We start from the raw sequence: 26774 nt of genomic DNA, 5'->3' as shown, positions 1-26774 counted from the left end.
TCAATTGTGGCCCTTAATGTTTAGCTTCATGGGCAGGTGACAGCTCAGGAGGGAAACCTGGAATAGTCAATCTCGAACAGAAGGGGGTGCCTCCATCAGAATCCCCCTTCTGACTGGGGACGTGTTCCCCTTAAGGCCCGGTGATATCTGGACAAGTCCCCGCCATCCTAAAATTTCGGGCCCAGACGTTTTATTGTTGCATTCTTGAAAAGTGATTACAAATTATTTTGCAGCTCTGGAAATCTATTTAATCAATTTGCTTCAGACTGAATTACAAATTACAATTCGCACTTTGTTGTTTCCATGTTGGTTTCCTTAATTTCAAGGTAGAATGGAGTATATAAATAAGAACATCTTCCTCAGTTGTACCGGGCATTGGTCAGTCTGCACCTCGAGTACTGGGTATGGTTTTGGTTTCCTTTCTTAAGTAAGGATATCCTTGTATTGGAAGTAGTTCAGAGAAGCTGATTCTTGGGAAGAAAGGATTGTCTTATGAGTGTAGGGTGAGTCAATGCACATTGGAGTTCAGAAGACTGAGAGATGATCTTATGGAAACATATAATATTCTGAGGGGGTTTAAGAGGATGGATGCAGGGGTGGCACAGTGGTTAGCACTGCTGCCGATGGCACTGAGGACCCGGGTTCGAATCCCGGCCCTGGGTCACTGTCCGTGTGGAGTTTGCACATTCTCCCCGTGTCTGCATGGGTTTCACCCCCTTACCCAAAGACATGCGGGGTAGGTGGATTGGCCACGCTAAATTGCCCCTTAATTAGGAAAAAAAAAAATTGGGTACTCTAAATTTATTTTAAAAAAGAGGAAGCATGCAACTAGGAGCTGCAGGTTAAAAAAGAATACCCCATTTATGACTTAGATGAGGGCGAATTCCTACTCTCAGGAGTTCATTAGTGTTTGGAATTGTCTTCCTTGGCAAGCAGTGGACAATGGGTCATTGAACATATGCAAGGCTGAGTTAGTCAGATTTTTGATAGAGGTGTGAAGCGTTTGAAGCTTCAGTTAGTGATACTTTAATGGTCTGTTTGATTGGCATTTTTATAGGGTTGTAAGAACAGTTTTTTCTCAAACGTCATTTCTGATTAGGCGTTATTTTTCTTAGCAGTTCCATACTTGCCATTGTTGTTATATGGATCATTGGTTATGTACGTAGTGCATACTGGATACATGGACATGGAAGAGGCATGTGTTGGCATTGATTTGACATGTAAGGTGTGAGGAGTCCTGGAGAGTGGCCTGGGAAAATGAGTTGGCGTTGAGCTGGCATAGAATTTCTGGAATGGTCCCATAAGATTGGAAAATAGAAAATGTAACTCCTCTATTCAGGAAAGGAAGGAGACCGAAACAGGAAACAACAGGTCAGTTAGCCTCATGTCTGTCTTAGGAAAAATTAGGACATTATAGCAGGGCACTTAGAACATTTTAATGTAATCAGACAGAGTCAATATGGTTTTGTGAAAGGGAAATCATGTTTAACTAATGTATTAGTATTCATTGAGGAGGTAACAAGTTAAAGATTTGGTAGATCTAAAGGGGCGACACGACAGCACAGTGATTAGCACTACTGCCTCACAGCACCAGGGACCCGGGTTCGATTCTGACTTCGGGTGACTGTGTGGAATTTCCATATTCTCCCTGTGTCCCTTGCTTGCTGAGAAGGGGAGTGAATAACAGGTAAGCTCTTTCTTTTTCTTTTTTTATCTAGAGGGGATGGCAGGGAAGGTAGTGCAATGTTCTTCCTGCAGAATGTTTGAGATGAGGGACGCCATCAATGTCCCTGCTCATTTCATCTGTGGGAAGTGCACCCATCTCCAGCTCCTCAGAAACCGCGTTAGGGAACTGGAGCTGGAACAACTTCGGATCATTCGGGAGGCAAAGGTGGTCATAGATAGAAGCTTCAGGGATGTAGTTATTCCGAAGAATAAAGATAGATGGGTGATGGTGAGAGGGGCTGGGAGGAAGCAGTCATTACAGGGATTCCCTGTGGTCGTTCCTCTTAGTAACAAGTATACTGCTTTGGATACTGTTGGGGGGGGACTTACCAAGGGTAAGCCATGGGATACAGGTCTCTGGCACAGAGTCTGTCCCGTTGCTCAGAAGGGAGGGGGGAGAGGAGTAGAGCATTAGTCATTGGAGACTCCATAGTTATGGGGATAGATAGGAGATATGTGGGAATGAGAGAGACTCGCGGTTGGTGTGTTGCCTCCCAGGTGCCAGGGTGCATGATGTCTCGGATCGTGTTTTTGGGATCCTTAAGGGGAGGGGGAGCAGCCCCAAGTCGTGGTCCACATAGGTACCAACGACATAGGTAGGAAAAGGGATAGTGATGTAAGGCTAGGGTGGAAACTTAGATCAGGACAAACAGAATTATTATCTATGGGTTGTTACCCGTGCCACGTGCTAGCGAGACGAGGAATAGGGAGAGAGGAGTTGAACACGTGGCTACAGGGATGGTGCAGGAGGGAGGGTTTCAGATTTCTGGATAATTGGGGCTCATTCTGGGGTCGGTGGGACCTCTACAAACGGGATGGTCTACACCTGGACCAGAGGGGTACCAATATCCTTGGGGGGAGGGGGGGGGTGGAAATTTGCTAATGCTCTTCGGGAGGGTTTAAACTCGTTCAGCAGGGGCTTGGGAACCTGAATTGTAGCTCCAGTATACAGGAGGTTGAGAGTCGTGAGGTCATGAGTAAGGTTTCAAAGTTGCAGGAGTGTACCGGCAGGCAGGAAGGTAGTTTAAAGTGTGTCTTCAATGCCAGGAGCATCCGGAATAAGGTGGGTGAACTTGCGGCATGGTTTGGTACCTGGGACTTCGATGTTGTAGCCATTTCGGAGACATGGATAGAGCAGGGACAGGAATGGTTGTTGCAGATGCCGGGGTTTAGATATTTCAGTAAGCTCAGGGAAGGTGGTAAAACAGGGGTAGGGGTGGCATTGTTAGTTAAGGACAGTATTACAGTGGCAGAAAGGACGTTTGATGAAGACTCGTCTACTGAGGTAGTATGGGCTGAGGTTAGAAACAGGAAAGGAGATGTCACCCTGTTAGGGGTTTTCTATAGGCCTCCGAAAAGTTCCAGAGATGTAGAGGAAAGGATTGCAAAGATGATTCTGGATAGGAGCGAAAGCAACAGGGTAGTTGTTATGGGGGACTTTAACTTTCCAAATATTGACTGGAAACGCTATAGTTCGAGTACTTTAGATGGGTCCGTTTTTGTCCAATGTGTGCAGGAGGGTTTCCTGACACAGTATGTAGATAGGCTAATGAGAGGTGAGGCCATATTGGATTTGGTACTGGGTAATGAACCAGGACCGGTGTTAGATTTGGAGGTAGGTGAGCACTTTGGTGATAGTGACCACAATTCGATTACGTTTACTTTAGTGATGGAAAGGGATAGGTATATACCGCAGGGCAAGAGTATATCTGGGGGAAAGGCAATTATGATGTGATGAGGTAAGACTTAGGATGCATCGGATGGAGAGGAAAACTGCAGGGGATGGGCACAATGGAAATGTGGAGCTTGTTCAAGGAACAGCTACTGCGTGTCCTTGATAAGTATGTACCTGTCAGGCAGGGAGGAAGTGGTCAAGCAAGGGAACCGTGGTTTACTAAAGCAGTCGAAAGGAAGAAGGAGGCTTATGTAAAGATGAGACATGAAGGTTCAGTTAGGGCGCTCGAGAGTTACAAGTTAGCTAGGAAGGACCTAAAGAGAGAACTAAGAAGAGCCAGGAGGGGACATGAGAAGTCTTTGGCAGGTAGGATCAAGAATAACCCTAAAGCTTTCTATAGATATGTCAGGAATAAAAGAATGACTAGGGTAAGAGTAGGGCCAGTCAAGGATCGTAGTGGGACATTGTGCGTGGAGTCCGAGGAGATAGGAGAGGTGCTAAATGAATATTTTTCATCAGTATTGACACAGGAAAAAGACAATGTTGTCGAGGAGAATACTGAGATTCTGGCTACTAGACGGGAAGGGCTTGAGGTTCATAAGGAGGAAGTGTTAGCAATTCTGGAAAGTGTGAAAATAGATAAGTCCCCTGGGCCAGATGGGATTTATCCTAGGATTCTCTGGGAAGCTAGGGAGGAGATTGCTGAGCCGTTGGCTTTGATCTTTAAGTCATCTTTGTCTACAGGAATAATGCCAGAAGACTGGAGGATAGCAAATGTTGTCCCCTTGTTCAAGAAGGGGAGTAGAGACAACTCCGGTAACTATAGACCAGTGAGCCTTCCTTCTGTTGTGGGCAAAATCGTGGAAAGGTTTATAAGAGATAGGATGTATAATCATCTGGAAAGGAATAATTTGATTAGAGATAGTCAACACGGTTTTGTGAAGGGTAGGTCGTGCCTTACAAACCTTATTGAGTTCTTTGAGAATGTGACCAAACAGATGGATGAGGTTAAAGCAGTTGATGTGGTGTATATGGATTTCAGTAAAACGCTTGATAAGGTTCCCCACGGTAGGCTACTGCAGAAAATACAGAGGCATGGGATTCAGGGTGATTTAGCATTTTGGATCAGAAATTGGTTAGCTGGAAGAAGACAAAGGGTGGTGGTTGATGGGAAATGTTCAGACTGGAGTCGAGTTACTAGTGGTGTACCACAAGGATCTGTTTTGGGGCCACTGGTGTTTGTCATTTTTATAAATGACCTGGAGGAGGGCGTAGAAGGATGGGTGAGTAAATTTGCAGATGACACTGAAGTCGGTGGAGTTGTGGACAGTGCGGAAGGATGTTACAAGTTACAGAGGGACATAGATAAGCTGCAGCGCTGGGCTGAGAGGTGGCAAATGGAGTTTAATGCAGAAAAGTGTGAGGTGATTAATTTTGGAAGGAATAACAGGAAGACAGAGTACTGGGTAATGGTAAGATTCTTGGCAGTGTGGATGAGCAGAGAGATCTCGGTGTCCATGTACATAGATCCCTGAAAGTTGCCACCCAGGTTGAGAGGGTTGTTAAGAAGGCATACAGTGTGTTAGCTTTTATTGGTAGAGGGATTGAGTTTGGGAGCCATGAGGTCATGTTGCAGCTGTACAACACTCTGGTGCGGCCGCATTTGGAGTATTGCGTGCAATTCTGGTCGCCACATTATAGGAAAGATGTGGAAGCATTGGAAAGGGTGCAGAGGAGATTTACCAGAATGTTGCCTGGTATGGAGGGAAGATCTTATGAGGAAAGGCTGAGGGACTTGAGGCTGTTTTCGTTAGAGAGAAGAAGGCTAAGAGGTGACTTAATTGAGGCATACAAGATGATCAGAGGATTAGATAGGGTGGGCAGTGAGAGCCTTTTTCCTCGGATGGTGATGTCTAGCACAAGGGGACATAGCTTTAAATTGAGGGGAGATAGATATAGGACAGATGTCAGAGGTCGGTTCTTTGCTCAGAGAGTAGTGAGGGCGTGGAATGCCCTGCCTGCAACAGTAGTGGACTCACCAACACTAAGGGCATTCAAATGGTCATTGGATAGACATATGGACGATAAGGGAATAGTGAAGATGGGCGTTAGAGTGGTTTCACAGGTCGGCACAACATTGAAGGCCGAAGGGCCTGTACTGCGCTGTAATAGTCTATGTTCTATGTTCTATGTTTTCTCCTACAGTTCAAAGGTTATGTGGATTGGCCATGCTAAATTGTCCCTAGATGGGGTTATGGGGATGGGAGCAGGAGATTGGGCCTAGGTAGCATGCTCTTTCAGAGGGCTGGTGCAGACCCATGGGCCGAATGGCGTCCTTCCGCACTGTAGGAATTCTATGATTCTAGATGTGGTGTACTTGGATTTCCACAAGGCATTTGATAAGGTGCCTTTGATAAGGTGCCATTTGATAAACGTCATTGTTTCTATACAAAATAAGAGCTCATGGTGCAGGGGTAACATATTAACTTGGGCATTGGATTAATTATGAACAAGAAACAGCAAGAGGACTAATGGGTCATTTTTGGGTTGGCAAGCTGTAACTAGTGAAGTGTCAGAGGGGTCAGTGCTGGGACCTCAATTATTTACATTTTAGATCATTGATCTGGATGAAGGGACCAAATGTACGGTTGCTAAAGTAGCTGATGACACAAAACTAGATAGGAGAGGAGGTTGTGAAAAGGACTTACTTTTCTAAAGGTTCCCAAACCAAGACAATGGTTCATGACTTCTCTGAGGGCCCAAGAATCAGGAGTGATGGAGTTATGGAGAAACTGGCCCAACATTATGAAAATTGTGGTATGTGAGAAGATGCCTAACCTACATGGATCTGCACCGGGAATAGGGATGGGAAACCCAGAATCTGGGTCCTGCCTGTCATTTTTAAACGGTCCCAGAGTCATCCCCTCTCTGCAAAAATCCAGCCGTAAGTGCTCCTCGTTTTGCAGATGTCTGTTTTTGCCATTGTCTAAAAGTTTTATTGTATTCAGAAATGCATAATCATGATGGCTGCAGTTACTTTTTGGTTTGCAATTTACAAAACTGTTGCATTAATGAACCCAAAATGAACTTAGGATCACCTGCAGTTAACAAAGCTCTGCCCAGCCATCTGTTATTTCGTGTGGTATACAGCATATTTGTAGTACTTTAGAAGTATAAAGGATTAATGAGGTGTGTGAACAGGATGTCATAAGCAACAAACCACTCGGCTCAGCAGATGGTATGAGGGTTGGTAATTTAGAGGAAGGAATATGTAATAAATTAGAAAAAAAACAGCACGGTTGTGCTCCTGCACAGTCTGACATCAGACAGTGAAGCTGAACGGCTTCTGTTTTCCTACAAAAAAAACCCAAAGCATTTGGAGTGCATTACATAAGAATGTTGTTGATTTCAGAATTGTAACGGTGCATAATATAAAGAACATTGAATCAAATTTGTTTATTCTTCCATGGGATGTGGGCGTCGCTGGCAAGGTCAACTTTTGTTACCCAATCCTAACTGCCCTTGACCTGACTGGCTTGCTTTGAGGGCATTTAAGAGCCACATTGCTGTGGATCTGGACTCACATGTAGGCCAGACTGGGTAAGGATGGCAGATTTCCTTCCCAAAAGGATATTAGTGAACCAGAAAGATTTTTATGACAATTCACAATGATTTCATGGTCATCATTAGGTTTTTATTGAATTAAAATTCCACCAGCTGCCCTAGTGAGATTCAAACCCAGGTCCCTAGCATTATCCTAGGTCGCTAATCCAGTGACAATACTGCTGGCCACGACTATACTGCTACTTATATACAAGCTGCTTTTCAGGGGAACAGACCAAACAATATACACCAAGCAGGAGGGAGGGAAGGAAGAATACATTGTAAAATAAAAACCTCGTCAAAAAAGATAGAATTTAGGAAACCATTGAAATTCAGAAGAGAGGTCACAAGATGGAGGAGCTGAGGGAGGATGGCAGCATCATTTGTGAAAGAGAAACTACCAGAAGTGGAGCAGCGCAAGTTGAGAAAGAATGGACCATTTAGCAGCTTGTGCTTGTTCCCCATCTAATGAAATCATGGCTGAACTGTGACCTAATGCCACAAGCCAGCCTCTTACCATACATATCCCTTCATGAACTTGCTTCCTAACTTTTGGTACACTCGGCTTGACTGGCTCGGTATGGAAGGTGAAACTGATAAATAAAGGCCATGCAATGTCGATAATGAGGCAGGCAGCTGTGGAAGCATGAGAGAGCATAGACGTGAACTGTGGAGAAAATAAGTTTGAGGAGGATTAAGTTAAATTAATATGTACAGGATTAAAAAGGGTTAGTGTTAGATTGTCAAATGTTTTTAAAATTCAAGCAGTATAGGATTTTAAAAAATCATATCCAAAGCATGAAAAAGTTCTAATGTCTGACAGCAATGTATTTCTCAGTAGGCCATCAACATTGAGTTATATATGCAGTCAAAAATGCAAAATTATGAGTCTCACAGAACCAATTTGCATTTAGGCTCTGATTTTCCCTGTGCTACTGTGAAGAAGCTCCTGCATGGGGCAGCACGGTGGCACAGTGATTAGCATTGTTGCCTACGGCGCTGAGGACCCGGGTTCGAATCCCGGGCCTGGGTCACTGTCCGTGTGGAGTTTGCACATTCTCCCCGTGTTTCTGTGGGTTTCACCCCCACAACCCAAAAATGTGCCAGATAGGTGGATTGACCAAGCTAAATTGCCCCTTAATTGGAAAACATAATTGGGTACACTAAATTTATTAGGTAACTTTTTCTATGTTTTGCAGGAAACCTCACGGCCCCTCTCATTGGTAGGATCTGTTGGTCTCACTGAAGTCAATGGGCATTTAAATGGTTTGCCGCATCCGCCACAGGAAAACCCACAGCGGCAGTGTTGGAAAATTCCAGCCAGCGAGGTCAGGAAATGCCACCCTGACTATTTTTTAGCACACCAAATTTTCACAGCTGCAAACTCTCAATAACAGGATTTAACTGCGAAGGGGCGGGATTCTTTAAAAATGGGGCTATGTCCCCACGCTGGCGGGAAAACTGGCACCAACGACTCCAGCGTCAACGGCCCCCGAAAGTGAGGAATTCTCACCTTCCTAGGGGGCTAGGTTGCCAGTGGAGTCGTCCCTGCAGCTCCAGCCGGTGCCGAAGGTGCGAGTTCACGCATGCGCGGAACGGCCGGCGTGATTTCATACATGCGTGGACCGGCCGGCGCATTTCCACGCATGTGCGGGGGTTCCCTTCTCCGCCTCGGCCCCCGGGCAATATGGCAGGGCCCTACAGGGGCCCAGCGCGGAGGAAAGAAGGCCCCCACGGAATCAGCTCGCCCGCAGATCGGCAGGTCCCGATTGCGGGCCAGTCCACCGTGGGGACCCCCCCCCCCCCCCGGGGTAGTACCCCCAAGATAGTACCCCAAGGCGGCCCCCGCACACTTACCTGCCAGGTCCCGCCATGTGTGAGATGAGTTCTTCACGCCGGCGGGACAGGGCAAAACCGGGCAGCACGGTAGCATTGTGGATAGCACAATTGCTTCACAGCTCCAGGGTCCCAGGTTCGATTCCGGCTTGGGTCACTGTCTGTGCGGAGTCTGCACATCCTCCCCGTGTGTGCGTGGGTTTCCTCCGGGTTCTCCGGTTTCCTCCCACAGTCCAAAGATGTGCAGGTTAGGTGGATTGGCCATGATAAATTGCCCTTAGTGTCCAAAATTGCCCTTAGTGTTGGGTGGGGTTACTGGGTTATGGGGATAGGGTGGAGGTGTTGACCTTGGGTAGGGTGCTCTTTCCAAGAGCCAGTGCAGACTCGATGGGCCGAATGGCCTCCTTCTGCACTGTAAATTCTATGATAATCTGTCGGCCACTCAGCCCATCAGGGCCCGGAGAATCGCCGTGGGTGGCCGCTGTCAACAACCCACGACCGGCGTGGTGGAAATCCCACCGGCGCCCGAAATACGGTGGCGGAGAATAGGGAAGCCGGCGTCGGGGCGGTGGGGTGGGATTTACGCCACCCCCTGGGGATTCTCCGACCCGGCACTTGTGTCTCTTTTCCATTGCTTTTCAGAGAATCAAAGAAAGGTTGCAGCATAGAAGAAATAATAATCTTTATTGTCACCAGTCGGCTTACATTAACACATGAAGTTACTGTGACCACTAGTCGCCACGCTTCGGCGCCTGTTCAGGTATACAGACGGAGAATTCAGAATGTCCAAATTACCTAACAGCATATCGTTCGGGACTTGCGGCAGGAAACCGGAGCACCCGGAGGAAACCCACGCAGACACGGGAAGAATGTGCAGACAGTGACCCAAGCCGGGAATCAAACCTGGGACCCTGGCACTGTGATGCAACGGTGCGAACCACTGTGCTACAATGTCACTATGAGATCATTTGACCATCATGGTTGTGAAAGAGTGACTCACTGAGTCGCACTGTCTCACCGTTTCCTGACAGCTCTTTAATTCTCTTTCTCTTCTGCTAATTATCCAGTTTCCTTTTGAAAGCGCAACTGAAATTGCCTCAGCCACACTCTCAGGCAGTGCATCCCAATACTAACCACTCCCTGCATAAAAATGTTACCCTCAAGTTGCTTTTGGTTCTTTTGTCTTTAATCTCAAACAGTTTCTCCCTGTCTACTCTGCCCAGACCCCAAATGCTTTTGAAAACCTCTATCAGATCTCACCTCAACCTCCACTTCTAAGGAGAAACGCTGAAACTTCTCCAATCAATTCCTTCAACTTAAATCCCTCATCCCCAGAATCATTCTTGTGAATCTTTGCTGCAGCATCCCTAATATTTTTGCATCCTTTCTAAAGTGTGGTGCCCGGAATTGAACAAATACTGCAGCTGAGGCCAAATCATTGTTTTATAAAGGTTCATCATAACTTCCTTGTTTTAATACTTTATACCTCTGCTCATAAAACACAGAAGCCTGTATGCCTCATTAACCCAGTTTCTCATTCTGCCCTGCCACTTCCAAGGATTTCTGGGCATACATTCCCAGGTTGATCAGCTCCTGCATCCCTTTTAAAATGTAATCCTTTATAGTGCTTATCCTCATGCCACCATCTAAAATGTAACGTTATACCATTCTCCTCTTTAAATTTCATCTGTCACACATTCGTCCATTAAACCAGTCTTTCTACGTCCCCTTGAAGTCTATCACTAGATCAAGAAAGCAGTTGTCCTAGTAGTCCTGGCCCGTGGGCGACACTGCTGTAAACATTCCTCTCGTATGAAAAACAATTGTAACCGTTACTCTCTGATTCTTGTCACTCAGCCAACTTGGAGGCCATATTGGCACTATCCCTTTGATTCCATGGGTTTTGACTTTGCTGACAGGCCTATCTATTATGAGGCATTTTTTCAAATGCCTATTGGGAGTCCATGTAAAGCACATCAACCACATTACATTAACCCTTACCATTATCTCATCAAAACAAATTAGTTGAGTTTCCTTCAACAACTCCATGGTGGCTTTATTTAATTAATCCACCTTTGTCCATTTGACTGTTTTATTCGTCGGATTACTGTTGCTAAATGCATTCCTACCTCTGCCGCGGATGTAAAACCGACTGGCCTGTGATTGTGAGGCTTATCCTTATAATAATAATAATCTTTACTGTCACAAGTAGGCTTACATTAACACTGCAATGAAGTGAAAAGCCCCTAGTCGCCACATTCCGGTGCCTGTTCGGATACATAGGGAGAATTCAGAATGTCCAAATGACCTAACAGCACATCTTTCGGGACTTGTGGGAGGAAACCGGAGCACCTGGAAGAAACCGACGCAGACACGGGGAGAACGTGTGGACGCCACATAGACAGTGACCCAAGCCGGGAATCGAACCTGGGACCCTGGAGCTGTGAAACAGCAGTGCTATCCACTGTGCTACCGTGCCACCCCTATATGCTGTTTTCAAACAGTCGCCGGACCTTTGGCGTCACTCCTGCGTCTGGATTGGAAAATTATGTCTCGTGCTCCCACCACAATTTTCACCCTTGTTTCCCTGTATCCTCCAGTTCTCGTAACTCATTAGCTTATAACATAGCCAGCCTTTCTAATATCTACTCTTTATCAGCTTATTAACTCATCCAGTGTCTCAACTACTTTCTTTTTGACTATGACTTTGGTAGCAACATTTTGCTTGAAAGGTTCAAAGTCCAAGGGCAGGATTTTCCATGGGCTGTCATATGTGCCCTTTTCTGCTTCATCTTCATCTTACTCATTGGCACTTGTGTGATTCAGGAACCTCTGGCTTTGTTTGCCCTACCTTTCCCCCTCAAGGGAATGTATCTCGACTGGACCCGAACCAGTCCATTGATCCATCATAGTTATGCCTGTTAATCATTAATTCCAATTTAGCTGGGCCAGCTCTATTCTCACCACAGAAAGCAGCCATCTCCCAATTAACTATATTTACTCTGGTTGCTTCTAATCCTTTCCCATAGCTAACTAAAATTTTTTGATACTATAACGGACCCTTGAATGTTCCTCTACTGACATTGGATATACTTGACCCTCCTCATAGTCAATATCCAGAAATGCCTCTTTCCTCACTGTCATGATATCCACATTAGCATATCATGGTGCAATCACACTCACACTGATGGACAGGTAGTTGGACCAACCAACACACACACAACATCGCAGCCAATCACCAGTGAGAGCACACACACTATAAAACAGGGAACACCACAGTTCCCGCTCATTCTACCAGGAGATAGCTCAGAGCACAGAGCTCACAGCGTGCCACTCAGACATAGACCATGTGCTGAGTGCCTCACCAAGACAGTGATAGGGCTGAGTCCACAGGTTAGCTGGTGAAGCACGAACCTCAGCCAGAAGTTAGTAGTTGTTATTGTTTAAGACAATAAAACAGAGTTATACCATCTACAGCTGTGTTGGATCATTTGTGCATTGGAACACCCAACACGACATGATACCAGTAGTGGAAGCTAACCAGCGACTGTGAGACCTACCTGCACCCTTTCAGAAATCCGCCATCCTGCACCATGGAAAACATCAGCCCGCCGCAGCCGCTCCGAATCGCTGTAAATCTTGGTGTCAACTGGAAGCTGTTTAAACAGCGCTTCCAGCTTTTCATAGAAGCCACAGACAGGGAGAATGCATCGGACACCAGGAAGATCGCCGTCCTCCTCTCCACAGCGGGGCAACACGCCATCCACATCTACAACTCCCTGGCATTCGCGGAAGGCGAGGACAAGACAAAAAACAAGACGGTGCTTCTAAAATTCGAGGAACACTTCAGCATGGAAGTCAATGAGAGCTTCGAGAGGTACCTCTTCCAGCAGCGCCTGCAGGGTAAGGATGAGCCTTTTCAATCTTACTTGACACACCTCCGTATCCTCGCGCAGTCCTGCAGCTATGAGGCCACCTCCGACTCCATGATACGGGATCAGATAGTTTTTGGGGTCACCTCGGACACCCTACACCAGCAGCTCCTCAAAATTAAGTGCCTCACCCTAGCGACTGCCATCGAGACCTGCGTCCTCCACGAGAACGCGGCCAGCTGGTACTCCCAAATCCAGGCGGCCGAAACGGCACGGCAGGGGTCCAACGAGGTGGAGCGGGTCCAGTCGATCGAGTTCCTCCCGACCCGCGGCCCGGACAAGGGCGGCCATTTTGTGCGCTTTCCGAGGCCTCCCGCGCTTGTATGCGGCAAAAGAGGGGACGTTGACGCAGAGGGACGTGATGCGCAGGCGCGCTCTACACAGGACCACACCGCGCATGCGCGATGGTGCAAAGAACGCCATGATGTCATGACGTGCGCCAACTGTGGCTCCGCCCATTTAAAGCGGCAATGTCCGGCCAAAGCGCGGCAATGCCTCCGCTGTAGCAGGATGGGCCACTACGCTGCCTAGTGTCGAGCAGCTCAACCTGCCAACTCTCCCCAATTCCGTCAGCCTCGCAGAGCCGCAGTGTATTCAGCCTCCATACACTGAGTCATATCCTGACAACATGCAGACCAGTGACACCGAAGACAGGGAACCGTTCCGCGTTGCGGTAACCCACAAGAACCGGATGTCCCCAAGTCGGAACCACCAGCCACTGCCAGTGCACAGCATTGATCCGGGCGATGAGTGGTGTGCCACTCTAACGGTCAACCGATCACAGATCACATTTCGCTTGGACATTGGTGCCTCCGCCAATCTCCTTGCATGGTCAGCCTACCAGACCTTGAAGGTTAAACCACCGATTCTGCCATCCCACTGTCAGCTGGTTGACTATAACGGAAACATCATCCCGGCCACAAGGTCCTGCCAGCTCGAGGTGACACACAACTCACATAAAGCCACATTGTCTTTTGAAATAGTTGGATCCTCGAAGGACTCTCTGTTAGGCGCACAGGCGTGCAAGGTCCTCCACCTCGTTCAGCGGGTACACACTCTGTCTCCAGAAGGCACGTCCGACTTCCCGGATGCAGACTTTAGGGTGCAGCTCCACTCACTCCTCGTGCACAACCAGGAGTTTTTCGAGGGCATGGGCACACTGCCCTACACGTACAAATTACGGCTCAAACCGGACACCACCCCGGTCATTCATGCACCTCGTAGAGTCCCAGCATCACTCAAGGACCGCCTCAAGCAGCAGCTGCAGGACCTGCAGGACCAAGGAGTGCTTTCCCGGGTAACGGAGCCAACGCTATGGGTCAGCTCCATGGTGTGCGTCAAGAAGCCCTCCGGCGAGCTCTGGATCTGTATCGACCCAAAAGATTTGAATAATAACATTATGAGGGAACACTACCCCATACCCAAACGAGAAGAAATCATGAGCGAAATGGCTCGGGCAAAACTATTCACCAAGCTTGATGCCTCAAAGTGTTTTTGGCAGATTCAACTGGATCATTCTAGCAGGAAGCTGTGCACTTTCAACACTCCATTTGGCAGATACTGCTACAATAGGATGCCGTTCGGCATCATCTCGGCCTCCGAGATGTTCCATCGCATCATGGAACAGATGATGGAGGGCATTGAAGGGGTACCCGTCTATGTAGATGACGTTATCATCTGGTCCACCACACCACAGGAGCACATCAGTCATCTCCAGCGTGTCTTTGCACGGATACGAGATCAGGGCCTGCGCCTCAACCGAGCCAAGTGCTCTTTTGGCCAGACTGAGCTAAAGTTTTGGGGGACCACAGCTCCTGGTCAGGGGTGCAGCTGGATGCCGACAAATTGGCAGCCATCACAGCCATGCAGCAGCCGGCAGACAAGAAGGCAGTGCTGCGCTTTCTCGGGATGGTCAACTTCCTGGGGAAGTTTATTCCTAACCTCGCCTCGCACACGACGGCACTTCGCCACCTGGTCAAAAAGACAACGGAATTCTAGTGGCTGCCCGCACATCAGAATGAATGGGAGGAGCTCAAGGTCAAGCTCACCACCGCCCCGGTACTGGCGTTTTTTGATACCACATGGGAAACGAAGATCTCAACTGTCGCCAGCCAGTCCGGCATTGTGGCGGTACTCCTGCAACGGGACGACACCGCATCATGGGCCCCGGTCGCCTATGCGTTGCGGGCCATGATGTCCACAGAACAGTGCCATGCGCAGATTGAGAAGGAGTGCCTAGGCTTGTTGACAGGCATCGACAAATTTCACGATTATGTATATGGTCTTCCGCAGTTCACTGTGGAGACCGACCATCACCCCCCTGGTCGGCATCATTCCGAAGGACCTCAACGATATGACCCCTCGCCTCCAGCGCATTCTGCTCAAGCTCCGGAGGTACGACTTCCAACTTGTCTACACACCGGGGAAGGACCTCATCATCGCAGATGCTCTGTCCAGGGCGGTTAACACACCGTCCGAATCGGAGGGGTTCGTTTGTCAGGTCGATGCACAAGTAGCCTTCACATCGGCCAATCTGCCGGCCACTGACGCACGTCTGGCCCACATTCGCCGCGAGACTGCGGCTGACCACCTTCTACAGCGTGTAATGCGCCACATGACGGAAGGGTGGCTCAAGGGGCAGTGCCCACAATTCTACAATGTCCGGGATGACTTGGCCGTCATTGATGGTGTCCTCTTGAAGTTGGAACGGATTGTGATCCCACACAGCATGCACCGGCTTGTCCTCGAACAACTGCATGAAGGCCATCTCGGAGTTGAAAAGTGCAGGCGGAGGGCCCGAGAGGCTGTGTACTGGCCGGGCATCAGCGACGACACCGCCAACATGGTGCTCAACTCCCCCACCTTCCAAAGGTTTCAGCCGGCGCAACCCCCTGAGACACTTCAGCCGAACGAGTTGGTCACGTCCCCTTGGCGAAGGTGGGCGTGGACCTCTTTCATGCGCTCGGCAGGGACTACATCATTCTGATTGACTATTTTTCAAATTATCCGGAGGTCATACGCCTGCACGACATGACATCATCAGCTATCATCCGGGCATGCAAAGAAACCTTCGCTCGCCATGGAATTCCGCTCACCGTCTTGTCTGACAACGGGTCTTGCTTTGCGAGCCAAGAATGGTCTTCCTTTGCCATTTCATATAACTTCACGTACGTGACGTCCAGTCCCTTGCAGCCCCAGTCGAATGGTAAAGCGTAAAAGGGCATCCACATTGTGAAGTGGCTCCTCTGCAAAGCTGATGATGCCGGATCTGATTTCTGTTTAGTCCTGCTGGCCCATCGCTCGGACCCACTGTCCACGGGCCTCTCGCCAGCCCAGCTGTTGATGGGTCACACCCTCAGGACCACTGTGCCGTCCATTCATGTTCTTGAACCCGGCCATGCTCCAGTACTGCGAAGGATGCAACAACAGCGTGCTCAGCAGAAGGTGGCACATGACGCTCGGGCGACTGATCTTCCTGCCCTGGCGCCTGGAGACAACGTTCGCATACACCTACCGGAGGGTGGCTGGTCGGCAACCGCCGAGGTTCTCCGCCGCGTGGCTTCCTGCTCGTTCCTGGCTCACATGCCTGATGGCTCCATTCGCCGACGTAATCGGCGGGCCCTTCGTCTGGTTCCGCGCTCGCTACGAGATCATTCACCGGTGCCACGCCCTTCTGTTGTCCCTGATGTCGACTTCGTTGAGCTTCCTGCCACTCTGCCTATTCCTCTATCGCCCGTGGCCAGGCCCATTCCTCATCCGATGGATCCTGACCCACCCTTGAGGCGGTCAACCTGAATTCGTCGCCCACCTGAGAGACTTGACTTATGAACCTGTTTGCACATTGGACTCACTGAATTGTTTTACAAAACTGTTAACGTGTTTCTTTCTTGTCGTTCCAGAAGTTCTCTCTCGTCGTTTGCTGAATGCATTTGTTTTGTTCGTGGTACAAACTCGTTGCTCTGTGCACTTGACACCTTCCTCTGTATATAGTTTAGCCTCATGTACATGTTGTAAATATTGCACACACATACTCAGATGCACTCAGTAGCACTTATATTTATTAGCATGTAGGCACATATCCTTTGTGAAAGGGGGGATGTCATGATATCCACATTAGCATATCATGGTGCAATCACACACACACTGATGGACAGGTAGTTGGACCAACCAACACACACACAACATCGCAGCCAATCACCAGTGAGAGCACACGCACTATAAAACAGGGAACACCACAGTTCCCGCACATTCTACCAGGAGATAGCTCAGAGCACAGAGCTCACAGCGTGCCACTCAGACCATGTGCTGAGTGCCTCACCAAGACAGTGATAGGGCTGGGTCCACAGGTTAGCTGGTGAAGCACGAACCTCAGCCAGCAGTTAGTAGTTGTTATTGTTTAAGACAATAAAACAGAGTTGTACCATCTACAGCCGTGTTGGATCATTTGTGCATTGGAACACCCAACACGATACTCACTAGACCAGAAACATGCTGACCTAGAAAGTTCTCCTGAACACACTTCAGGAACTCTTCCCCACTCACTGCTTTTTTCATTATTACAGTCCCAGTCTGTATTAGGAGAATAACATCCCACATTATAACTAATCTGTAGTTTTGCATCTCTCTGTAAATTCTTTGAAGATGTGTTCCTCTACATCCTCTCCACTGGTTGGTGGTCAATAGAATACACTGAATAGTGCAAGAAGCCCCTGCTGTTTCTGAGCCATAATCAAATAGATTCCTACCTAGGACATCCTCTCTCTCCAGTATTGTAATAATAATTTCATGTGCCCTCTCTGTTCCCATATTCCACTTTCTCTCAACTACCTATCTAAGATGTTCTTAAAGATTGAAATGAGTCTGGAAATTTCTCATATCCCGTGAATTCCCTCAAGACTCCCACTATCAATTACTTGGAATAGCCTGTTTCTATCAATTCTATTCCATCCCTTCATGATATTAAACATTAAAAAAAATTAAACTACCCACTATCTTTCAAAATATTCTTCATTTTGCATTCCTCATACCAAGAAGCACCCTAGTGAAACCATGTTGTCTCTGTCACATCAACGAGCAGCACTCGGTGGGTGGAACCTCTGCCCCTGGAGTCTTTGATTCCGGTGGAAGGCTTGCCAGTGACCTGTTAAGTGTTGGAGTAAAATAACGTGTGGGAGGTTTCCTTGAAGGAGACAATGCGTTTGTCTTGCCAGCTCGCCAGCCAGCGGCTGAGACCCCAGTCGCCTCCAAAAAGTTCTGCCCATTGTGTGCTCCTGATCTCTAAAACCTTCCTCAACTCTAAAACCTTCCCCAACAGCAACTCACTATCCCTTTATTCCTCTCCCTCTCTTTCTTTCTGTTCCTCAAGTCTCTTCTGCACCTGCCTCCTTTTTGCTATCTCCTCCTCTTTCTCCCTGCTATCCATTGCCTCCACTTTCTCTCTGTTTCTCCTTCCCTTTTTTTATATTTGCTATTGAAATGTAAGCCAGTTTATATTATTAATTGTTCGTTACTTTGTGGAAATCAATGCCAGAATGTTCCTGATCGCACATTACATAATGGTTACAACAGTAATTGAGAAGTGCAAAAGGTACATACTATTGTGATCCATAGGTGGTAAGTACCTTAATCACCTCAAAAAAGGGCTTTGGGGAAATACTTCCTTGAGATGATTAGAGTTTCAACAGCAAAACAAGGAAATGCTGGGAATACTCAATGGGTCAGACAGCATCTGTGTTGTGAGAAGTTCAGGCAAAAAGTAATTGACCTGAAATGTGAACAGAACATGTTTTGGCTGCACTCTAACGTCTTTATGGCACTTCCCGATTTTACTGATTGTGGCAAACTTCTGGGGAGGAAGATCGAGGCATCAGCAGCAGCACATCAGCAACCATCAGGCCTTGTGGTGGGCACACCAGAGAAGGATGCAGAAGGGCATTCTGAGAGCTTGCTGCATGCAGAAGAGCTGACTATCCTCAATGGATATCTGAGCGACACCAACGATGACTGCATCACTTCAGGGAGTCAATCACAGATCTCTGCCCCATTTTTCAGGATGAGCTGCGACCCATGGTGCTGAGGAACGCCGTGACTCATATCTTCTCTGCCTCTTTCCAGCAATTCATGAGAGACATGTATGGGACCTCCCTTCCGTACTTGGTCCATTAATTAAAAAAATAAATACATTTAGAGTACCCAATTATTTTTTTTCAATTAAGGGGCAATTTAGCGTGGCCAATCCACCTAACCTGCACATCTTTGTGTTGTGGGGATGAAACCCACGCAGCCATGGGGAGAATGTGCAGACTCCACACGGATAGTGACCCAGGGCCGGGATTCGAACCCGGGTTCTCAACGCCGCAGTTCCAGTGCAATCCACTGCGCCACATACCGCCCTCCATTGGTACATTAATGAAGTGACCAATGTCCTGTTCAAAAGGATTGCTAATTATGTGCGCTACTGCAGGAGTACCGATCTGGAAAGTCAGAGGGACAGGCCATTGAGTTCAGGGTCATCACTGAGTTCCCCAAGGTAAAAGATGCATGTGGCAACAAGGCTCCCATTATCTCGCCAGCACAGTTTCTGAGAAGCAATCATGGCAGAAACACACTTCGATAATACCAGCCCTACACATCGAGCGCCTTCAGTAATGGATTAAGGAAGACAAGGGGCGAAATTCTCCGTTATCAGCGGAAACTCCGCCGATCGGCGCAAAAAACGGCGCAAATCCCACTTGCGTCACGTCATAAAAATGGGCCGATAGTCTGCGGCCCGAAATGGGCTAGCAGCAACGTAACGGGATCCGCGCTTGCGCAGTGGTTCACGCCGTGCAGCGTCATACGCGCTGCACGGCGTGACGGCTCATAAGGCCGCGCAGCTCCCCCCCACCCGACCGGAACAGCCGACCGCAACACCCGACTTGATGGCTGGCCGTCGCTCAGCCCCGAGGTTCGAGTCACGCGATGTGGAGGCGCTCCTGGATGCGGTGGAGCAGAGGAGGGACGCCCTGTATCCCGGGCACGGCCGCAGAGTTGCCCCACGCCACAGCCGGCGTCTGTGGAGGGAGGTGGCAGAGGCCGTCACCGCTGTGGCCCTAACACCACGGACAGGCACCCAGTGCCACAAGAAGGTGAACGACCTCGTCAGAGCAGGCAGGGTGAGCGTCCCCCATATCCCCTCTCCCCCAAATCCCCCCCTCCCCCATATCCCCCCTCCCCCATATCCCCCCTCCCCCATATCCCCCATATCCCCCCTCCCCCATATCCCCCCTCCCCCATATCCCCCCTCCCCCATATCCCCCCTCCCCCATATCCCCCATATCCCCCCTCCCCCATATCCCCCCATCCCCCATATCCCCCCTCCCCCATATCCCCCATATTCCCCCCCTCCCCCATATCCCCCCTCCCCCATATCCCCCCTCCCCCATATCCCCCCCCATATCCCCCCTCCCCCATATTCCCCATATCCCCCCCTCCCCCATATCCCCCCTCCCCCATATCCCCCATATCCCCCCTCCCCCATATCCCCCCTCCCCCATATCCCCCCTCCCCCATATCCCCCCTCCCCCATATCCCCCATATCCCCCCTCCCCCATATCCCCCCCTCCCCCATATCCCCCCTCCCCCATATTCCCCATATCCCCCCTCCCCCATATCCCCCCTCCCCCATATCCCCCATATCCCCCCTCCCCCATATTCCCCATATCCCCCCCTCCCCCATATCCCCCCTCCCACATATCCCCCCTCCCCCATATCCCCCCCTCCCCCATATCCCCCCTCCACCATATCCCACATATTCCCCCCTCCCCCATATCCCCCATATCCCCCTCCCCCATATCCCCCCTCCCCCATATCCCCCCTCCCCCATATCCCCCCTCCCCCATATCCCCCATATCCCCAAGTGAATCCAGCCCTAACTTTAACCTCTGCAATGCACGCGCAACCGATGGCGTGCATTCATATACCTGCCTAACACTGTTGCCTTTTACCCCTGCCACCACCCCCCCCCCCCAGGAGAAGCGCGCACACAACAATAGGGAGCATGTGAGGACTGGAGGAGGGCCCGCTGATGAGAGGCCACTGACCGTACACGAGGAAAGGGCCCTGGAACTGGCTGGCGGACCTGAGGACCGGGAGGTTGCTGATGCAGAGGTCGGGGCCCCACGAGCAAGTGAGCCACCAACAGCCCGTCCCCATATCCCCCCTCCCCTATATCCCCCTCTCCCGTATCACCTGATCACTGCCTGATGTCTAACCATGCATGCTTCATTGTGTATCGCAGGACCAAACGTCCAGGCACCCATCCCCGCAGATGCAGACCGCCCGCAGGATGCCCCTCGGAGACCACGGGAGACGGAGAGACCCGCACCCTCCAGCATGCGACGCCCGCAGGATGCCCCTCCGAGACCACGGGAGACGGAGAGACCCGCACCCTCCAGCATGCGACGCCCGCAGGATGCCCCTCGGAGACCACGGGAGACGGAGAGACCCGCACCCTCCAGCATGCGACGCCCGCAGGATGCCCCTCGGAGACCACGGGAGACGGAGAGACCCGAACCCTCCAGCATGCGACGCCCGCAGGATGCCCCTCGGAGACCACGGGAGACGGAGAGACCCGAACCCTCCAGCATGCGACGCCCGCAGGATGCCCCTCGGAGACGACGGGAGACGGAGAGACCTGGAGCAACAGGGAGACGACACCCCCGTCACGTGCGGGAGCGACCACCCAGCGATGAGGGGGGCAGCCACAGGCCCCCGTCACATCCGAGCCAGGACACCACTACCCAGGACACCACTATCCAGGACACCCCTACCCGGGACACCACTACCCAGGACACCCCTACCCGGGAAGACGAAATACCGGACAGTGACTCAGAGTGGATGGGTAGAGACGAACCCCCACCCCAAAGTGCCATGGACTCAGAGTGGGACGAAGAGCACGACACAACGCCACTGCTGTCACCAACACCCTCCACCATCGCAGAAACACTCACCACGGTTGGGCACTTTAGTGATGAGGCGTCTGGTACACTCACTGGTGCGCACAACACAGCCGTCCCGGTACAGCAGGTGGAGGTAGGAGCAGCAGAGGGACCGGGCGGTCGGAGGGCAGCCCAGGCCAAGCGAACATCTGCCGCCCAGATGGATCCCGGGTTCCTGCAGTTACCACACCCACACATAGATCCGATGCAACCACCGACACGGAGACGAGCGAATAGGGTGACGGGTGGCTTGCGGCAGCTGCGGTCGCAGGTGGAGGAGTCCACCCGCGTCCAGGAGCTGGGAGTGGTCCCGGTCATGCGTGCCACCCAGGCTGACACCGCACGGGTGGCGTCCGCGGTGGAGGCAATGGGTGCGACGGTGTCAGACATGGGGAACGGTTTGCGAGGCCTGGGGCCTTCCGTGCAGGCGGCGTCTGTGGCCCAGGAAATGGCTGCCCTCTCACAGGAGGCCATGAGCCAGTGCCAGCGCCAGATGGCAGAGGCGCTCAACGCCATAGCCCAGTCTCAGCAGGCCATGGCCCAGTCTCAGCAGGCCATAGCCCAGTCTCTGCAGGCCATGGCCCAGTCTCTGCAGGCCATGGCCCAGTCTCAGCAGGCCATCGCTGAGGGCATCGGCGCCAGTGGCCATGTGCGAGCTGGCGTCGCACTGTCGCAGACAGGGTTCGACAACCCCCTGGGCTCCATGGCTGCAAACCTGCAGACCCCTGTCGATACCAGCACGGGCCTCCAGGACTGGCAGCGCCAGATGTCAGGGGCGCGTCGGATGGCCAGTCCGTTCGCATCCCCCACCCATGTAGAGGCCTGGGGGCCATCGGGCACCCCGAGGGAGGAGGAGGTGGTGTGGTCCGTCCCGGCTCCCTCTGTAGGGGAGGTCCCGGTACACCGCGACACCTCGGACTCCCCCCCTTCCGTCCCAGGTGCATCGGGTGGGCAACGGGCAGGACAGGCTGGCAGCTCGCCATCCCAGTCGCCCGGGCCGCAGTCTGGCCCATCTAGGCCAGGACGCCCCAGGAAACGGCCGCCAAAGGGATCCAGTGTCAGAGGGCAGGAATCACAGGAGTCCACCTCCAGTTCTGCTGTACCGTCTGGGGAACCACGTAGACGTAGTCAAAGGGCCCGTAAGGCCAAACAATTAGACACTGAGTAAGTTGGCACGGGTGCAGGGCACAGATGAGTTTTAGGCGCTAGGGCACGTGCATGAACTCCTTTGGTTATTAAAGTCAATGTTACACCTACCGAAGCTGCCTTTGTGCTCTGTCCAAAGTGTGCGGGGGTGTCATGTACGTTGAGCGCAAGTGTGTGTGTGAGGGGTGGTCTTACCTCAGCCCCAGGTGAGTCTGCCCCCTTCCCCCTGGGCCGCCATCAACATCCCCCGGGCAGAGGACGGGACCGTGCGCTGCAGTGTCACAGCCGCATGCAGGGATGGTCCGGGTGGATGGTGGTACTGTGGCCATGGGTCAGACATAGTCCAACGATGTAGAGCCAGGAGCTCATCGGAGGCGGGTTGTCATCATTCTCCATGGCCTGCGATAGACACGCGTCCACCCGCAACTGGGTGAGCCCGGCCCATTGTGCCGCCGGTGGATCGGCAATTGGGAGTGGGGGGGTGGTGTGCATGGGGGTGGGGTGTGTGGGGTTGGGGAGGGGGGTGATGGTGCTGGGTGGATGGATGGGTGGGGGGTGTGGGTGGTCGGCTGTTGTCATGGTGTGCGGTCTGTGGCCATACTACCCGATTCCCACGCCCATCTAGTCAGTGAAGCGGGCGTCTATCAGTCTGTCCCGTGCCCGCTGGGCCAGCCGGTAACGGTGGACAGCCACCCGCCTGTGTCTACCCCGTCTGCCCTGACCATTGCCCCCATCCCCCTCATCTGGGGAGGACTGGGCCTCTTCCTGCTGCTCCTCCACTCCGCCCTCCTCTGCCTGCGGCACATCGCCCCTCTGCTGGGCTATGTTGTGCAGGACGCAGCACACCACAATGATGCGGCCGACCCTATCTGACCGATACTGGAGGGCGCCCCCAGAGAGGTCCAGGCACCTGAAACGCATCTTCAGCACGCCAAAGCACCTCTCGATCACTCCCCTTGTCGCTACATGGGCATCATTGTAGAGGTTCTCCGCCTCATTGTGTGGCCTCCGTATAGGCGTCATCAGCCACGATCGCAATGGGTAGCCCCTGTCGCCCAGCAACCAGCCCCTCAGCCGGGGATGGCGTCCCTCGTACATGCCGGGGATGGATGACCGCGACAACACGAATGAGTCGTGTACACTGCCTGGGTAACGGGCGCAGACGTGCAGGATCATCATGCGGTGGTCGCAGACCACCTGTACGTTCATCGAATAGGTCCCCTTCCTATTAGTGAACACGGCCCTGTTATCTGCAGGTGGCCGCACGGCGACGTGCATCACATCGATCGCGCCCTGGACCATGGGGAACCCGGCAATGGCAGAGAAGCCCACGGCCCGGGCATCTTGGCTGGCCCGGTCCACGGGGAAGCGGAATAGCGGTGCGCCATGGCATAAAGGGCATCTGTCACTGCCCGGATGCACCGATGCACCGATGTCTGCGATATGCCGGACAGGCCCCACTCGGTGCCTGGAATGACCCCGTTGCATAAAAGTTCAGGGCCACCGTAACCTTGACGGACACGGGGAGAGGGTGTCCCCCGCCAGTGCCACGCGGTGACAGGTGTGCCAGCAGGTGGCAGATGTGTGCCACGGTTTCCCGGCTCATCCGGAGTCTCCTCCTGCATTCCCGGTCCGTGAGGTCCTGGTATGACTGCCGGGGCCGGTACACACGGGGCGCCCTCGGGTGCCTCCGTTGCCGTGGGGCCGCGACGTCCTCCTCCCCCTCCTCGTCCTGTCGGTCAGGTGTCCCTCCAGCCTGGGCGGCTGCCGCCTGCCCCTCTGCGGCAGCCTGCGCCGCCTCTCTGGCACGCTCCTCCTCCTCCTCCTCCTCCTCCTCCTCCTCATCCAGGGCAACATAGACATGAGCGGCTGCCACCACGGCGGCCAACATCGCTGGATGATCTGAAAACATGACGACCTGGTGGGGGGGAGGGGAACGACGACATGTCATCATTGCCCATATCCCCTCCTCCCCCCAGCCAGGTGGCATGGACCGCATGGGTCCAACTGTTGGAGGCTGGCACCTGGCCAGGTGGACCAACTCATTTGCCCTCCCATCACCCACCCTGGCACGGACCCCCTCCCCAACCCCCAACCTCCACCCCGGCACGGACCCCCTCCCCAACCCCCAACCTCCACCCCGGCACGGACCCCCTCCCCAACCTCCACCCCGGCACGGACCCCCTCCCCAACCTCCACCCCGGCACGGACCCCCCCCCCAACCTCCACACCGGCACGGACCCCCTCCCCAACCCCCAACCTCCACCCCGGCACGGACCCCCTCCCCAACTCCCAACCTCCACCCCAGCACGGACCCCCCCCCAACCTCCACCCCGGCACGGAACCCCTCCCCAACCCCCAACCTCCACCCCAGCACGGACCCCCCCCCCCAACCTCCACCCCGGCACGGACCTCCTCCACAACCCCCAACCTCCACCCCGGCACGGACCCCCTCCCCAACCTCCACCCCGGCACGGACCCCCTCCCCAACCTCCACCCCGGCACGGACCCCCCCCCAACCTCCACCCCGGCACGGACCCCCTCCCCAACCCCCAACCTCCACCCCGGCACGGACCCCCGCCCCCAACCTCCACCCCGGCACGGACCCCCTCCCGGCACTCCCCCGGAGCCCAGCCTACTCTAACCACCCCCCCCCCCCCCCCGCCGCACACACACACAAGCCGAGACACACCTCTCCTCAGGCAATCAGTCTGCGGCCACGCCATTTCCTGCCCAGAGCCAACCCCCCAGGCCGTCACTCACCTCCTCGCTGGTCGGCGTGAGCCTGGAGCACCGGGTCACGCCGATGAAAAGGAGGTTTGATTCACGTCGACGTGAACGGTCATCACGTCGACGGGACTTCGGCCCATCCGGAAGGGAGAATATCGGCAGGCCGAAAATCGGCTGCCTTGCGCAGACCCGTGACATTCTCCGCGGCAGCGGCGCCATTAACGCCCCGCCGACTTTTCTCCCTTCGGTGACTTCGGCGGGGGCGGGGGCGGGATTCACGGCGGCCAACGGCCATTCTCCGACCCGGCGGGGGGTCGGAGAATGACGCCCGAGGATTATCTACTAAAGACATGGCTACTCACACCTGTGAGGATCCCTCAAAAAAATAGGGAGGAGAGCTACCTGCCATGGGACAACCAGAGCAACCATCAAGCAGTTCATTGACTTACGAAGATGCAATTCAGATGTCCAGACAGACTTGGTTGAGCCTTTCAGTATGCCCCAGTGAGGGTCTTATCTATTATGGTGGTTTGCAGTACACTGCATAACCTGGCATTGTAGAGTAGGGAGACATTGAACAAAAAGAAAATCATATATTGTGATGCCTCCTCTGACGATGAGGATGAAAGAGGCTGCTGACCAGGCAATTCAAGACAAGAGACCTGTTGAACCACAGGCAAAGCACAATGGGATAAATGCATGGGATGCCTGAGACACATTGAAAAAGAGCCATTTCCTCTGATCAATATGCGCTTTCATAAACGTTCCAATAAAGCCTTGCCTTTATACATTCCTGTAGGTGCATATTGCACATTAACAAGGTGGAGGTGCTGACTGAACACGAGTCCATCGTTTCCAGTCCATTGAGGGAACCAGACTGTACATGAGGTTTCAATAGGCAGCAATAACTTGATGGAGAAGCAATAACATGACATTAATTCTTTATTGATCAAAATAACAAATGTGAGGTCTTTATTGATCAAAATAACAAATGTGAGGCGTAGTATCAACACATGTGATTCACCTGAGTAATTCAAGTGCAGCTCGATGCTCTTCTGAACTCTCTACAATGGGGTGCTCCCTCTGCACTTGCAGATGTGATGGAAGGAGGCTGCTGACCTTGATACCCTGTGACCTGTGACGGCCGTC

At 52.1% G+C, this 26774-nt stretch overlaps 1 protein-coding gene across 1 annotated transcript in view; it reads left to right on the top strand.

The window, feature by feature from the left end:
- LOC140385943 (oxygen-regulated protein 1) overlaps positions 1-26774 on the top strand; it is a 74546-nt gene that overhangs the window by 35123 nt on the left and 12649 nt on the right. The gene's annotated exons all lie outside the window — the stretch shown is intronic.

Source organism: Scyliorhinus torazame, chromosome 11, assembly GCF_047496885.1.
Source record: "Scyliorhinus torazame isolate Kashiwa2021f chromosome 11, sScyTor2.1, whole genome shotgun sequence".
In the NCBI taxonomy this organism is placed as follows: domain Eukaryota; kingdom Metazoa; phylum Chordata; class Chondrichthyes; order Carcharhiniformes; family Scyliorhinidae; genus Scyliorhinus; species Scyliorhinus torazame.
The sequence above is the reverse complement of the archived record's forward strand: the minus strand, read 5'-3'. Positions and strand labels throughout refer to the sequence as shown.